This window comes from Callithrix jacchus, chromosome 5 (assembly GCF_049354715.1).
Source record: "Callithrix jacchus isolate 240 chromosome 5, calJac240_pri, whole genome shotgun sequence".
Lineage (NCBI taxonomy): Eukaryota > Metazoa > Chordata > Mammalia > Primates > Cebidae > Callithrix > Callithrix jacchus.
This window is the reverse complement of record NC_133506.1, coordinates 77,870,503-77,885,914: the sequence shown is the minus strand read 5'-3', so window position 1 is coordinate 77,885,914 and position 15,412 is coordinate 77,870,503. Positions and strand designations below refer to the sequence as shown.

The window sequence follows — 15,412 nt, the reverse complement described above, 5'->3', positions numbered from 1 at the left end:
GGTTAAGTTTATTCTCCTATTTTTAGGTATTGCAGATTTCCAATTCAGCCATTTATTAGCTATATAAGGTTTTAGAAGTTACTAAACCTTTCTGAATCTTTGTTTCCCCATCAATAAAATGGGGATGCTAGTGCCTGCTGCAAAGGATGGTTGTACAATCAATCAAAATAATGTAAGTACCTGACGTTCAAGCAACAAACAGTAAATCTCAGCTTTCATTTTCCCTTTCCATATTTTCTTTCTCTTTCCAAAGAGATTATAACCTCCTTAAAAGAGGGAATCCCTTTTTTATATTTGCAGGGTATCCTCCAAAGCAATAATCTTCATAGAACACAAAATAGACAAGTCAGAGAGTTTGAGAATGTCATAAGAAAGCTAGAGGCATAATTTTTGTCGAGTAAACCTCAGGGGAGGCATGTGCACACTGGCATGGCTTGAGACAACTTAACTCTTAGAAACCTTCCTTTATATATTTTTTAATTTAAGTTTTATTATGATTAGTTTTTTCAGAGATAGGGTCTTAAACTGTCATTCACGTTCACTGCAGCCTTTATATCTTGGACTCAAGCCATCCTGCCACCTCAGCCTCCTGACAGCTGGGACTACAGGCATGCATGCCACCACCACACCCAGCTAATGTTTTTATCTTTTTAGAGACAGGGTCTCACTATGTTGCCCAGGCTGGTCTAGAACTCCTGGCACAGGAGATTCTCCTGTCTTGGCATCACAAAGTTCTGGGATTACAAACATGAGCCACCACACCCAGCCTCTTTATCTTTTGAAAAGAACAGTTAAGCCCACCCCAAAGAGCACTTGTGAGAACTAAATAAAATCATGTAGGGGAAGTTCCCAGAGCTTAGGAGGTACTCCATAAATGTTAGCTCTTCCCTTTGCTTTCCCTTTTTCCCTTCTGCTTTCAGCTCCCAGGGAGATTATAACAAGGCAGTCATTATATTTTCATTGTGTGCCCTGACATGCCAGGTCCTGGGTGAGTCACAGTAGACTCTCACATCAGAGAGTCCAGCTCATCCCTAGAAAGTGGAATGCCCAGTTGACAGTGAGGAACTTCACCATAGAGCACCCATCCCCACTGCCCCTCTGGCTCTGCCCACTGCTGTCTGTGGGCTGGACAAGCTTCCACTGGCGTATAAGTCCCTGAGCACTGTAACATGCCCTCTCCCATACTTGTGGGGTATTTTCTTCCATAGCACAACATGCCAGCCACCAAACAGTTAGGTTTAGAATGCAAGGAAATGGGCAGAAACTTCATTGAGGAGATGATGGCAAAGCTGATGAGAAGACTAATGAGGCAGTTCTGCTGTAAATCCATCCTAATGAACAAAGGAGGAATCTGTCAAATCAGCAAAGGTGTTATATATGAAGAAATCGGAAATGACTGCCTCCTCTCTGAAAACGTTTTGCTGGGTGTGGGGTGGGGTGGGGGTGGTACATAATAAAACCAAACCTGTGGAGGCTGAAGTGGGGCAAGCTGTTAATGAATCTGGCATGAAAAGATTCGTGTTAACTCAAGGAGGATGGCTCCATTCCCAGGTTTGATTCAGCCAGTTCTGGGAAGCTGTGGGGGTCCTTCTCTGAGGTCAGCAGCAGTTAAGCTAAAATATTCAACCACTCATTACTCCCACAGATTACACCACGTTCCCCACAGTATTTTTGGAACTAGACAATAGCCTCCCATTGGGTGGATTAGTCCAGCCCTGAATTTCTGAGATCATCCTTAATTCAGAGACTACCTTCTTGTTTCTTTCTTACCTTCTCTCCTTGGAAAACTGTGAAGACTACAGGTTACTCTGGTTCTGAAAGTCACCCTGACACCATTTCTTGTGCTCTAATGTGTGTCATTTGTTTCCCATACCCATGGCTTATTTACTGAAGATAGCTCATTGTTACTGAGGCAAAGGAAACAAGAAGGTGCCTGGTCTGAGAAAAGACAGGTTCAGAACAGACTCTGAGAGTTTAGATAGGAGGAAAACCACAGAGGGAAGATTCTTAGCTGGGCAAAAGTTGAGGAATGAAACTATACTTGTTTCTTGGGATGACTGGACTGAAAAAAAAATAGAATATTCCATAAGCCCTATGTTGCTGGCTTCACCCATGTCTGTGGGAGATGAAGAAGTACATATCACTCCTATTTTCAAACAAAGAACCCACCACTCTGAATTTAAGTGACTTGCACAAGATGACAAAGGCAAACACAGAATAAAAAAATTTTCTGGGCTCCAGCTGTGGAAGCTGGGCCAGGAAAAACCAGATCAGGTGGCTGGTCAGAGCTATCTGGGTAGAAAAAGAAGGATGAATGGTTTCTCAGGCTGGACATAGGAGGAGACCATGTCTACCCACACACCTCTGCCCAAAAGCAGACTTTGTCTTTATGTGTCTGAAGCAATTTCTTTTCACTCAGTATTTGTCTAAGAGTGTTTTGCTGACAGCCGCCTTTCTGGGGAGAAATGTTGGGAAACTGGATTAGAAATGTTCTATTCTAAAGGTCAGAGTCACAGTAATTAGAAAACAAGCTTGAGGAGGGGCAGCCAGGGACGGCAAGGCCAGCAAGCTGCTGTGTCTTCGTAGTTCCTAAGGCTCTGAATCTGTGTCTTGGAAGACGATTCTACCATAGATGAAGGTCTTGAGTGTCATGTGGGTGTGTGTGTGCTTAGTTCTATGCATTTTGATCACATGTGGAGTCATGGAACTACCACTAAAGTCAAGAAACCAACAGTTCCATTCAAGGACACTCTGACCTATGCTCCTCCCTCTGCATGCAGCATCCTCCCTCACTTGATCGTCCTTGGTTTGGACAACTCCTATGCCTCTTTCAAGACTCAACCTACATGTCATCTCCTTTAAAAAGCATGCTCCCATCTCTTGCCACTTGTGGAGGCCTTGCTCTTGTCCCCAAGGGCTTCCAGTGATGACTTCCTTAGAGCTTTCCTTGTTTGTTTGTAGTTATCACCCCACCCCACCACTGTGTGAGATTCTTGTGGTCAAGGACAGTGTCTCGTGATCTCTGCATCACCAATACTTAGCATAGTGCCTGACACTTAGTAGGGGATCAATATTGTTTGCTGGATAAGATTGGATTTTATAGAGAACAATTGTCTCATGGCCTACTACAGAACCATACCCAAGAAAAGCTATCATTTAATTAGGATTTAATATACTTGACTAATACCAATATCCTTGCATTGCTAAAACACATTAATATTTAATGAATCTAAGTTGTTTTGCAAAGATATATGCGTGAGTGTGTACAGTGATGGTTGGCATGCAATTACACCTCTTCTTTCAGAGATATTAAGCATATGCTGCAATGGACCAAAGGTTTGTGCTCTCCTAGACCCAATTCAGATGTTGAAATTCTAAACCTAAAGGTGATGGTATTAGGAAGTGAGACCTTTGGAGGGTAATTAGGTCATGAGGGTAGATCCTTCATAAATGAATTTCATGAGGGTAGAGCTCGCATAACAGAGACCCAAAAGAGCTCCCTGGCTTCTTTCTGCCATGTGAAGATATGGAGATGTCAGTTGTCTACAACCTGGAAAAAGGTCCCCTCACCGGAGCCCAGCCATGCTGGGACTTCCAGTTTTCATACCTGTGAGAAATGAATTTCTATTGTTTTTAAGCCACCCAGTTGATAGTACTTCATTATAACAACCTGGATAGACTAAGACATGTGCAGATGCTTTCCTAAATATTTGCACTAAATTTTGTTTTAATGTCACATCCAACTTCATCAAAGGCCGTCTTTTAAAAGTCACATTAAAATCACCTCTCTACAGCTGCATTTTCTAGAAAACAGTCACTCAGTACCTCTATATAACTTATCTATATTGTACAATAACATTATTTTAGAATTTAGCACCAAGAAAATCACGTTCTCCTCTATGGAACTTGTAAGTTTCTCTTTCCTTTTTTTTTTAAATTATACTTTAAGTTCTGGGATACATGTACAGAATGTGCAGGTTGGTTACATAGGTATACACGTGCCATGGTGGTTTGCTGCACCCATCAACCCATCATCTACATTAGGTATTTCCACTAATAAGCTTCTCTTTCTGATAACCAGATGTACACAACTGACCATCTTTTTCTTTCTGACATGGTTGCCAGGAAGTTCAGAGTCCCATTTGAAACTTGTTTACTGATTGTCAATCATTCCGTTAACAGAATGCTTTGTGACCTGTATTTCTTGGCAGAATTATAAATCATTATTAAGTAAATAAATCTCAGTTCCTTCTTTCCTTGTTGTAAGACACAGGGAGTGGCCTGTTTGAGAAGGAGTTCCATCCAGCTAGAAGCTTCTCATTTAGTGATTTTAGATTTGGGGCTCAAATTATTATTGCTTTTGATTTAATTTTTGTATTTTTTTTGGTCTAAAGCATCTGGATTCACAAAGCCCATCCCTCTGTACCCTGGTGAGTGACCTGCAGTAGTTTACTTTGGACTTCTCTGTAAGACCCTGGTCTCATTGAGGGTTTCTCCACAATCCCTCAGAGGGAATTTCATATGTACCATATACAATTCCTTTTGGGTGTTTTCATAAAATATGGTAACAGCAAAAAAACAGCTAGCTTCCTTCCTTCCTTCCTTCCTTCCTTCCTTCCTTCCTTCCTTCCTTCTTCCTTCCTTCTTCCTTCCTTCCTCCCTCCCCCCTTCCTTCCTCCCTTCCCTTCTTCCCTCCCCTCCCCTCCCCTCCCCTCCCCTCCCCTCCCCTCCCTTCCCTTCCCTTCCTCCTTCCCTCCCTCCCTCAGTCCCTCCCTCCCTCCCTCCCTTGTTTCCTTGCTTCCTTCCTTCTGGAGTCTCACTCTGTCACCCAGGCTAGAGTGAAGTGGCATCATCTGAGCTCACTGCAACCTCGACCTCCCAGGTTCCAGATATTCTTGTGCCTCAGCCTCCCAAGTAGCTGAGATTATAGTCATGTGCCACTATATGATGGCACTTAGATGTGTTACCTAAGTTTTGTATTTTTAATAAAGTTTCACCATTTTGGGCCAGACTGGTCTCGAACTTCTGACCTCAAGTGATCCACCTGCCTTGGCCTCCCAAAGTGCTGGGATTACGTGCGTGAGCCACCACACCTGGCTTCTTCTTCCTTTCTTGATCTTGATTTTTCTATTCTTTTATTTCTCTGACTTTATTTTATACATATCACTTATGGTGAGATGCCTTAAATCTTTTACGGACATGAGAAAAATCTCTATATCCAGCTCTGAACAGAGACATTGGATATCATATCTGTACACATTCATTTTCTCAGTATTTATTCTGCAGATATTTATTGAGCCTTAAACTATTGATTAGACACTGCTAAGCACTAGGTATATCAGAAGTAACAGTACTACTTCTACGATTTTTAATATTCTTAGTACTACTACTGCTACTACTAAGAGTTAATATAAGCAAACATTCATTGGATGGTTACTCTATGTGCCAGGCCTTATGTGACTTTATCTCTTTCATTCCTCACAACTATAGCACCTATAAAGTCAATGCTATTATTACGTCTACTTTTCAGATAAAGAAACTGAAGCACAAAAAGTATATCTAACTTGTCTACATCCATGCCTCTACTAAGCCCCAATGTCTCCAACTCTGTAAATCTTGCCTGATCTTTGCCTCCTTCCCCTCACCTCAATGGGCAAAATGGATAACTCCCTTCTCTTTGTTCTTGGAACCATTTTATCTTATTATTATTTCTATTGCAGTACATATCATAGTATATTGCAAATATGGATTCAGATGGCTAAGAATTGCCCTGGACTCCAGGCTTCTTGAAGACAGCGATGCACCTCATTATCTTGACATTCCATGGGCCCACTCTGAGAGTGGGATGGATGTGCAAATTCCTAGCTTTATGTTGAGATTTTGCAGCCTTTGACTGAAGGCTCAGGCAGCTGCGAGAAAAAAGAAACTCTTCAAATCTCAGGGGTATCCTTCAAGACTCCTGAAGACAAGGTCAAGTACGTGTGTCACAACTGTCAAATGCAACCTCCACTCAAATACCTAAGACTGCCAGTGGGGAGACCTCAGTGTAATCATTGGCCCTTCAACTTCAACTCAACTTTAATCTAGTTCTTGGCTTTCTTTATCTGCTAAGAACTATCAGGATGGACAGGATTTAGCCCTGTGTTTCATTTTTCTCCTTGCCTGAGCTCTAGAGGAAGTGCTAATGAGCAGTGGCTTGGCTAAAAGGAGGGCTGCAGAAGTCAGGTGAGACATCATTGAACTGGATGCTCAAGGCTAGCCCAGCCCTGCATCATTGTGCTGCCTATAATGCCATATACATGCCCAGGGCCCTGCAGCCTCATGGCCCCCAGCCTTTCTCCCCACCTCCTACAGGTAGTGAGAGCTTTATCTCTAAGAGAATCCCATCCAAAGGCAAATTTAGATTACTGGAATCTATTTGCATAAATAATACTAGTGAACTGAGTCTTTACTGTGAGCCAGACACTGAGCTAAACATTTCAGGTGCTCTTTTGTTTAATCCCCACAACAGCCCTCTAAGGGAGGTACCGTTATTAGTCCCATCTTCAGTTGAGGAAACTGAGGCTAAGAGGGGTTAAGTACTTTGTCTAAGCTTGTGAAGGCTGAGCTGGGATTGCAACCAGAGACCCACTCTTCATAGCACAGTGCTTTCTCTGCAGTCTCTTGGAAGCAGGGCTCTGATGGAGTGACAGGAAGGATAGGTAGGTGTTTTGGAGCAAGTGAGGGATGTGAGGGAGAGGGAAAGGCCAGAAACCTGGGGCGGGGGGGTCTCGATGGGTGGGTAGACACAAACGGACCAGGTGCTCACTGACTCCAGGCAGGATGGTTTGATGCCTGCAGCCCAGCATTCACTTACGTTCCTGTGCTCATATGTCTGAGGCTCTATTTCTTAGCTATGCAATGGGAACAACCATACTAAAATATCCTATTATTACAGGTGCCAAAATGTTGGTGAGCAACCTCAAAGCATGGTACTAGGTCTGTGAGGCTGGTGATGGTGGTGAAGAAGGCTCTATATACCCAGAAAGAGGATAATGGAAGACAGAAGGGCTCCACACAAAAAGGAGAGGGGCAGTGTGCAGTCTTCCTGCTTCCTGACTTTGCTTATGGGTACCTCTGAGGAGCTTCTTGGGGCACTGTGCTTGCTAGGAACAAAGGGCCTCCAGCACTCTCTCATTTTACAAAGGTGAAGGGTCTGCCTAGCTGCTCACTATGTACAGAAGGCCCCTTTGGAGTTTCAAATAAATAGTTCCCAGTGCTGGGTCAGTGTCCTTCATCATGGTGCCAGACACAACTCATGGTCCATCCAAATGAAGTTAGTGTGAAAAAGTGGCAGCATGCCGGATATTCCTCAACTTAATGTAGGCAAAAACATCTAACACTATGAGACTTGTAGTGGGTATGAATACATTTTGGGCTTGCATCTCAAATCTATATTTTTCTCCCCACTCCCCACTCACTACTAACAACATCTTGTTTCTCAGTAGAACTGCAGAATGGAGAATAATTTTAGTCTTTTTTTCCCCCTGATTACAAATGCTTAAACTAGAAGTGACTCTTAAAATATTTAATGCCGTCTCTCATTGGGTTCTCACAGAACATATGTTCTAGTGTGTCTACTGATGAGCATTTCATTCCGGATGGAGGTGGTTCACTCCACTTGAGGACAGCTTAGATAGTTTCACACTTTCCTTATGCTAAATCATCCAGGTATGTTCATGTTCCTGATAGTTCTAGATGAGGCAATTTTTTAGAATGTCCAGTCTCACCTTAAAAATGAAGCAGCCTCACATTTCTTTCCCCAAAGTCTTCTATTTTCAAACCTTCCCATTGCGGGTAGTTTGAAATCTGTTCTGTTTGTTCTCCCTGATTTTTCTTTATTGTGCGTTGGCTATTTTGGAGAAGTCAGCCTTTGGACTGCCCCAGTCTATGCCTTTAGCCTGGCTTCCTGATAGCAGAGGAACTGATAAAGACCCCAGATGGGCCTGGAGTTGAAGCCATGGAGGGAAGAAGCTTTTTAGTTCCTCGAAGAGGCTGAAGCTCTGTGAAAAGGTGGCAGTGAGGGACTAACTTCTTTTTCTTCTCCCTTCTCTCTCTCTTCTTATTTCCACTGATGTCCTCTCTACTTCACCAAGTCTTTACCTTTCTCCCTCATTTTTTCTTGTTCAGTCATTTCTCTTGGTCCCAGGCTGTCTTTATTCCACCTCCTCTCTTCCATCTCATTGGAGCTGTAAGAAAAGCATGGCTGGGAGTGTCTGCAGCAGGAAGGGGCCAAACCCTCATCTCCTATTTTTAACACCATTTGAATGTTGAAAGCAGGCCAACAATAGCAGAGGTCACAGAGGTTGTGGTGGTGGCTGTGGCAGTAAGAATAACAAAAGTCTCCATGTATAGTGTGGCTATGACTTGTCCTAGATTATCCCCAATTTTATTTCTCTAAGCATGCATTTGCTCATCTACACTGGATGATCCCTTGCTCATCCAATGTAGATGAGCAAATAGATGGTTACAGAAGTGATGGCTTGTCCAAACCCTCAGACAGGTACGTGGCAGAGTAAGAGTTACTCCCAAGGCTATTTGGACCCAAACAGAGAATCCCCATTCTCTCTCCCATGCTCCACTGCTTCTTTATTTACTCCCGGAGCAAGGCCGGATGCAGCAGAAATGCATGGAGGAACAAGGTCAAAGGTGAAAGCAGGAACTGGGAACTGGTATGCTCTCTTGTTACAAATTGGATTTTTCTCTATCCTTCCTTCATATCCCCTCTACTCTCCAAAGAACTCATAAGTCACTAAATGGCTTTCATTGCTGGCTAAAGTTTGGTGCAGATTATGAAGTAGCAAATATTTGCTTCGGATTCCTGCCAATCTTCTGTCTGCCCTTGTTTACATTTCCTACAGCCCCTAACAGCCAGGAAATACCCATAGGTCAGTGTCCTCATCTTGGTCTTTCTTGTTTCTTGGGGACCTAGTAGAGTGCTCAGCACTAAGCAGGTTCTACGTAAATTTGGAATGAATGAATGAATTGAATTCACCATGTCAGCCCACCCAGGACCCTCAGGCTGCCTCCTGTTTATTTGGGATGTACCCTGCTATTCCCTACTTGTATTGTCTTTCCCTTTCCTCCACCAAAGTGCAGTTAGTATCCATCCCCTTGGTACATTGCAAATTAAAACAGAGGGTGAATTTCCTCTCTTCTCAGTAAAGGGACAAAAAACATGAAGCTGTCATAAGGACCATAAAACTCTCTCCCCAAAGCACTAAACGCACTAGACCAAAAGAGAGAAAGGAAGAGGCAGAGTTGCATTCAGATGTTTTCAGGAGCAGGTCTGTGATTACTTAGAAGAAAGGGAAGAAGGTGGAAGGAGGAACTTATGTTTCTTAAGTGCTACTAAATGCAGGGTAATTTTTTTAACCTGCTTTATTTATTTGATGTCTCCATCTTATAGATGGCATTTAGAATTAGTTGGACTTAGTTACTTAACGTGAGTGATGGTGTCAGTTCCTTAAGGTCACACAATTTATAAGCTGTAAATTTATGATTTAACTTGGAAATGATCATCTCCAGTGTACCCATTTTCCCCCTGGAAGTTGAAGAAGCCATTAGGTTTTGAAGTTTCCACACATGAAGTATGTGATTCTTTACTGCTGCATGCTAAGGCTTTCCAATGGTACTATCTGAGAGGCATGGCTGGGGGGAGGGCTGAGTGCTGCTCAGAAGGCAGGCCCCTGTGCCAACTGCTCCCCACCCCTAGATATACATTATTTTAGCATACTGAAGTGGACATTGTTGATGAGCCACCCAGAGTCCTCCAACCCCCTCCACCATGTCTATACATTCCTCTTTGAGGTTCTATGTGCTTTTGCCTCCAATGCACACATGTGCCTTTCCTCTTTGAAGAATTTTCTTAGGTGTAGAAAACTGAACATGCTTGGAAATTGACATCCCTCAGGCATGCCCTTAGCCAATGTCTGACAGTTACAGGAGCAGGAGAGCAGTCCCTGGGGTCAGCACAACTCTGGCGTATAATTAACAACCCAGAGCCCCCTGTAATATTAGTCCTCAGGGCTACTGCTGAATCTTTATATTTACTTCCCGTCTCTTTCCCTACCCTTCGTCCTTGCTCTGCTTCCCCTATTCCCTTACCAATCTCCCCCAAGACTTGCTATATATCAGTTGCACAAGAATTTTCATCTTAGGGGAACCCAACCTTGCCAAAAATCCTACCTCATCATTTATGACTTAGATCTCTAAAGGTGAGTCATACTCTAGCCCATTGCTTTCCAATAGGATTAATTAACAGTGTCTTTAAAATAGAGTGAGTTCACTCCATAAGGTTATTGGTTATGCACTGAATTATGTCCCCTCAAAATTCACGTGTTGAAGCCCTAACTCCCAATGTAACTATATTTGGAGATAGGGCTTTTAAGGAGGTAATTAAGGTTAAATGAGGTTATAAGTATAGGAAAGTTTGATAGGACCAGTGTCCTTATAAGACACAGAGCTAATGCACGCTCTCTCTCTCTGCCTCTCAGCACAAACAGAGGGAAGTCCAGGGGAGCACACAGCAAGAAGGTGGCTGTCTACAGGTCAGGAAGAGAGACTTCCCCAGACACCAGTCCTGCTGGCACAGTGGTCTTGAACTTTCAGCCTCTGGAAGTGTGAGAAAATAAGTTTCTGTTGTTTCAGCCCCTCCAGCCACTGTTACTTTATGTTCAGTCTGTTATTTTGTTATGGCAGTCCTAGCAAACTAATACAGTTGCTAATGGCACACCTTGGGTTTTTAAACATAATTTGATGTTTAATATTTGGAGAACAGTGAGGATGCAAACATGGTCAAAATATTTCAGTTTGGAAAAATAATGCTTGGAGTTGGGCACGGTGGCTCACCCCAATAATCCCAGCACTTTGGAAGGCCAAGGTGGGCGGATTACAAGATCAGGAGATGGAGACTATTTTGGCCAACATGGTGAAACCCTATCTCAACTAAAATACAAAGTTAGCTGGGTGTAGTGATGAGTATCTGTAGTTCCAGCTACTCAGGAGGCTGAGGCATGAGAATTGCTTGAACTCAGAAGGTGGAGGTTGCAGTGAGCTGAGATGGCGCCACAGCACTCTAGCCTGGGAGACAGAGCTAGACTCCATCTCAAAAAAGAAAATAATGCTTGAGTCAAAAGAAGTCATGAAATGTTTAGGAATTAAAGAAAACCCATGTACAAAGCATCTGCCCTGTACCAAGCAGGGAATGAGTGATATAGGAGGGGGCAATACACAGTGCTGGCCCTCATAAGGCAGGGTAGTATGAGAGAATCTTGGAGAAAGGATGGACAGTAAGTCTAGCTTAAATCCTTATCCACCCTGACTCAACCTGCCAAGGCTCAAAACGTCACCATTAGCAGTGACATCATTGTGGCTGGAGTCATCTAATCACTATCTCCAATATCATCAGCAGCAGTCCCACCTTCATCAGCAGGGGCCGTAGCTGCAGGCCCAATGTCCAAGAGACCCTGGTCAATCTCTCCAGGCATACCTAGGCTGTGTTGGTTGCTCTTTAAACCAAAACCACCACTATGCCTGCTCACAGGAACCTCTTACACATTGGGACATGTGCATGGAATCAGAAAATGAGTCAGAGAAACACATGGCATTAAAGAACTGTGTAAGCACATGAGTGCAGTGTGCCTGGGGAGCTCTGTTTTGAGGACTTGGAGAAATGACAGATTGTTTTGATACTTATTTGGGGAATCTTCCTCTCTGGCTGTTGAAGAGCCCTACTTGCTGTTCTTCCCCTCCATGCCAAGGGTGCTCATGGAACAAGTGTATCACCAACTTGAACCTGGGATAAAGGAGAATGAAAATGTTTTACTGCAAAAACAAAAAAATGCTGCACTGAAGTTCCTCACAGTAGCAGACACTTGTGATATCCCACTTCTGATTTCAGATGCTGATATGAGGGGACAGTTCCCTGCAGGTATAGACTGATGCCAACCCATGATCCGCTTCGAGAATGCTCTGTGTTTATTTCCTGTTTATGCCTCACTCTGAAATCCCTGAGAGTCCTCTCAGTCCTCATCCAAAGGCAGTCTGGAAGTCTGAATGTGAATGGTCGTGGACAATTCTCAGCAACAGGGAGGCGACCAGCCCCTCGTTGCTCAAGCCATCAATTCTGTGTTCTTTCCAGAGGTCATGGCTCATTCAAGCCCCTGTTGTCTATAGCAACAACCTTGGCAATGAAACCCTATATTAACTTTTTGTTTCCCTCTCACTCTTGCATCTCCCTGTCCCTCATTCCTTCCTCCTTGGAATAAGCTTTCTGCACCCATGTTTCTCCCTCCTCTTCTGCTTTCATGGGAATAGACTAAGACAGCCACTATTAAGCAATACGTGCTATACACAGGAACCTAATAATTTTTCTCCTAGGCCTTTTAGCTTTAGTTAGGTGGTAGCCATAGTTTAGAAGGCCACTGATGAGTTTTGCCTGATGGTTGAAAAAGCTACATTTCCAATAATGGAATCACTGAGTTAAAGATAGAATTTTACCACTCTATTAGGCTCTTCGAAAATCTAAAATAGAACGCTTTACTAAAACAATTAAAATAAGTTATTGGTAAGTAATATTCACTAGCACTGGGATTCATCCATGTATTTATACATTCTACAACTATTTCTCAGTGTGATAAGCCCTGAAGATATAGTGAAGTTCATGACAGAGTGCCTCCTCTAACAGTGTTTAAAGTCTAGCAGAAAAAGCACATTAAGCAAGTAGTTAAATAGATCAGTCTAAGTACAATTGAGAAGAAATAAAGTAATTCTGTTAAAGTGAATAACAGGGATCTGGTAAAGAATAGGGATGTGGTGGAGTCGGAAATCCATAAGTAATTGTTAATTAACATTTATAAGAGAATGATATAACTGTGCAGCTTATAGAAAACCACATGAATATATAATCAGAAAGGTACAAGTCAGTGTCTGCATTAGTCTGATTGGGCTGTCATAACAATCATAACAAACATACTAGAATGAGTAGCTTAAACAACAGGAATTTATTTTCTCCCAGTTCTGGAAGCTGGAAAGTCCAAGATCAAGATGCTAGCAAGACAGGTTTCATTCTGAGGTGTCTTCTCTTGGCCTGTATAGGCTGCCATCTTGCTGTGTTGCCCACATGATCTTTGTATGTGCAAAGAGAAAGGCAGAGAGAGAGAAAGAAGGAAAGGGCCCAGATCTACTAGGATTCTTTCCCACTGAAAGAGCTCCCCAGGCATTCAGCCTATGGCCCTTGATATCTGGCTACAGGTTACCCTCAGAAACATCCTATCCTGAGAAGCCCCGGTGTTTCCCCAGATCTGCCTGCAGATTAGATACTCCAATCAATGCTAACATAGTTTGTTTTTTCAAGGAAATATTTTGTCATAATACTACATCCTTTTATTGTTTTTACATAAAAAGGAAACAGACTAAGGAAGCCATCCATCAGCTAAAGCCATAGTCCATGTCGGCCTGATGCTTTATGAAGTTTCGGGATGTAGGCATGGAGACACCTTAACACCAATTTTTGAGCAAAAGTTCTAGAAGCTAGTTTAGAACATAGTTATGGATACACTTGATGAAAACTGCAAAAGGCTATGGCAGGCCCAGATATATGACCAGCAACTCTGCGAGCCTTTTGGGGCATCTGAAAGGATTTGAGAATTATACGTCCTTCAGATGAACAGTACAAGCCAGTACTGGAATTCTCTTTCTTCTGCCTGACATTTGGGGGTGTCCAAGGACCTGTGTGTTTAACAAAGGTTGACTTTATGACTGTTCTAAGGATTGAACAGATTCCTGCACAGGGTGCCAGGTTTCAAGTTAAGTCTTCTTAGCATAAGCTCTCTTATCTGAATATAAACCTCTTTGCATTGTCGCTTCTGAAAATTCAGTAGGTTTCTGGATATTGTACAGATACCAAGTACAGATACAATTGTGTACATTTCATAGTATTTTATTTTGAGGTGAGAGTTTTGTTATAGTTGATAGAATTTATTTTTCTATTCAGACCTCAGGGCTATGTTGGGACTTAAAAATAAACGTGATTCCCAGCAGCTTTGATTTTTCATATTCAAAAAGTTAATAATCTTTAAGTTAAATATAATGTGATAGTATTCAGCCAAAGGAATGTTTTCCCATTTAACTTCTAACAAATTGTGTATCTAATGTTTAAAAAATGTGATAATGTAAAAATGTGGGAGAATTGTGGCTAAAGAATAAAAAATCACTTGCTAAATAAAACACATTCTTATGGTGAGAGAGAGAGAGAGAACAGAAAGAGTGAGGAGAGACAGCACGCATAAGCTCTCAAGCCTCTCTTTTTAAGACTCTAATCCCATTATTAGGGCCCCACCCTTGTGACCTCATCTAAACCTAATTATCTCCCAAAGGCCTCATCTCTTAATACCATCACTTTTGGGATTAGGACTTCAACATATGAATTTTGGGGGGATACATTTAGTCCATAACAGTGCCTTTTTAAACAACCTTTAACTGTTTGCCAGTTTCTAAAACTGTGAAATAGACCAGGGTAGGAAGATTTAGAAATGTGGTAATAAATTCTCCCTTCCCTCTCCTTTGCTTTGAATATTTCTTTTCATTTCAGATTCAAAGAGCATTTAAATACACTAGATGATAGAAACAAGAACTGTGTGTTGGACAGAAACAATTTAAAACAGGAGAAAATGGTAAAAGATACCAGTTAAATAGCATGTAAAACATATATGTCTTATGTAAGTCTCTCTCGTACCTAGAGAAAAACTAAATGTGACGCAAGGGACACCTGAAAAAAACTAAAAAATTTGTCTAAACTTAGTTGTGCCTCTTGTTTTATGCTTAGAAGCATGAGAATGCTATTCTTATAAACTATAAAAGTAATTGATTTTAGGGCAGTCAAATGGCTGGGGAGATCATGCCAAAGTCAGTTTGCGTTAGACACCACTCCAAATATGAAAAGAATACAGACTTGTGAGAAAACTAGGGATGAAAAATATTTAACCCAGGTGATTAGAAAAAGTGTTTCCAAATAATAAATGTCCTGGGATATACTGCATGTGGTTCTGGGCATGCTGGGAGTAATGGGCACTGATTCTGACCTCTCACAATGTTTCCTTCTTTGATAACACCCTCTTGATTTCATCTTGGGAAATTACATCCTTTTCCTCTGGGTAAGTCTTGTTTGGACTGCAGATCCCCAGATAAAGTCCCTAAGATACTCTCCTGGGGTTTTGCATCTTGAGTGGAGTAAGCAGAGGAACAAGGACAGGTGAAGGTCAATCCATTAGGTGTCCCTTAGAGGTGGATTTCTAAGTTTCTAAGTCAGGACTTTAGTTTTTTTTGTTATTTTCTGAATGTAACTTTTTAAAATATATATAACATCTGTATT

The 15,412-nt window shown here is 42.1% G+C and overlaps 1 protein-coding gene and 1 long non-coding RNA gene across 6 annotated transcripts in view; one reads left to right on the top strand and one right to left on the bottom strand.

The window, feature by feature from the left end:
• SHISA6 (shisa family member 6) overlaps positions 1-15,412 on the bottom strand; it is a 346,003-nt gene that overhangs the window by 134,152 nt on the left and 196,439 nt on the right. The gene's annotated exons all lie outside the window — the stretch shown is intronic.
• Positions 1-15,412, top strand: part of LOC144582583 (uncharacterized) — a 240,194-nt gene that overhangs the window by 174,415 nt on the left and 50,367 nt on the right. Inside the window, exon 3 of one of the 2 annotated variants that reach the window (XR_013535592.1) lies at positions 10,536-10,661. The exons of the other annotated variant lie outside the window; for it this stretch is intronic. This is a non-coding gene — a long non-coding RNA (uncharacterized LOC144582583). The remainder of the gene's footprint in view (positions 1-10,535; positions 10,662-15,412) is intronic. 2 annotated transcript variants of the gene reach the window in all.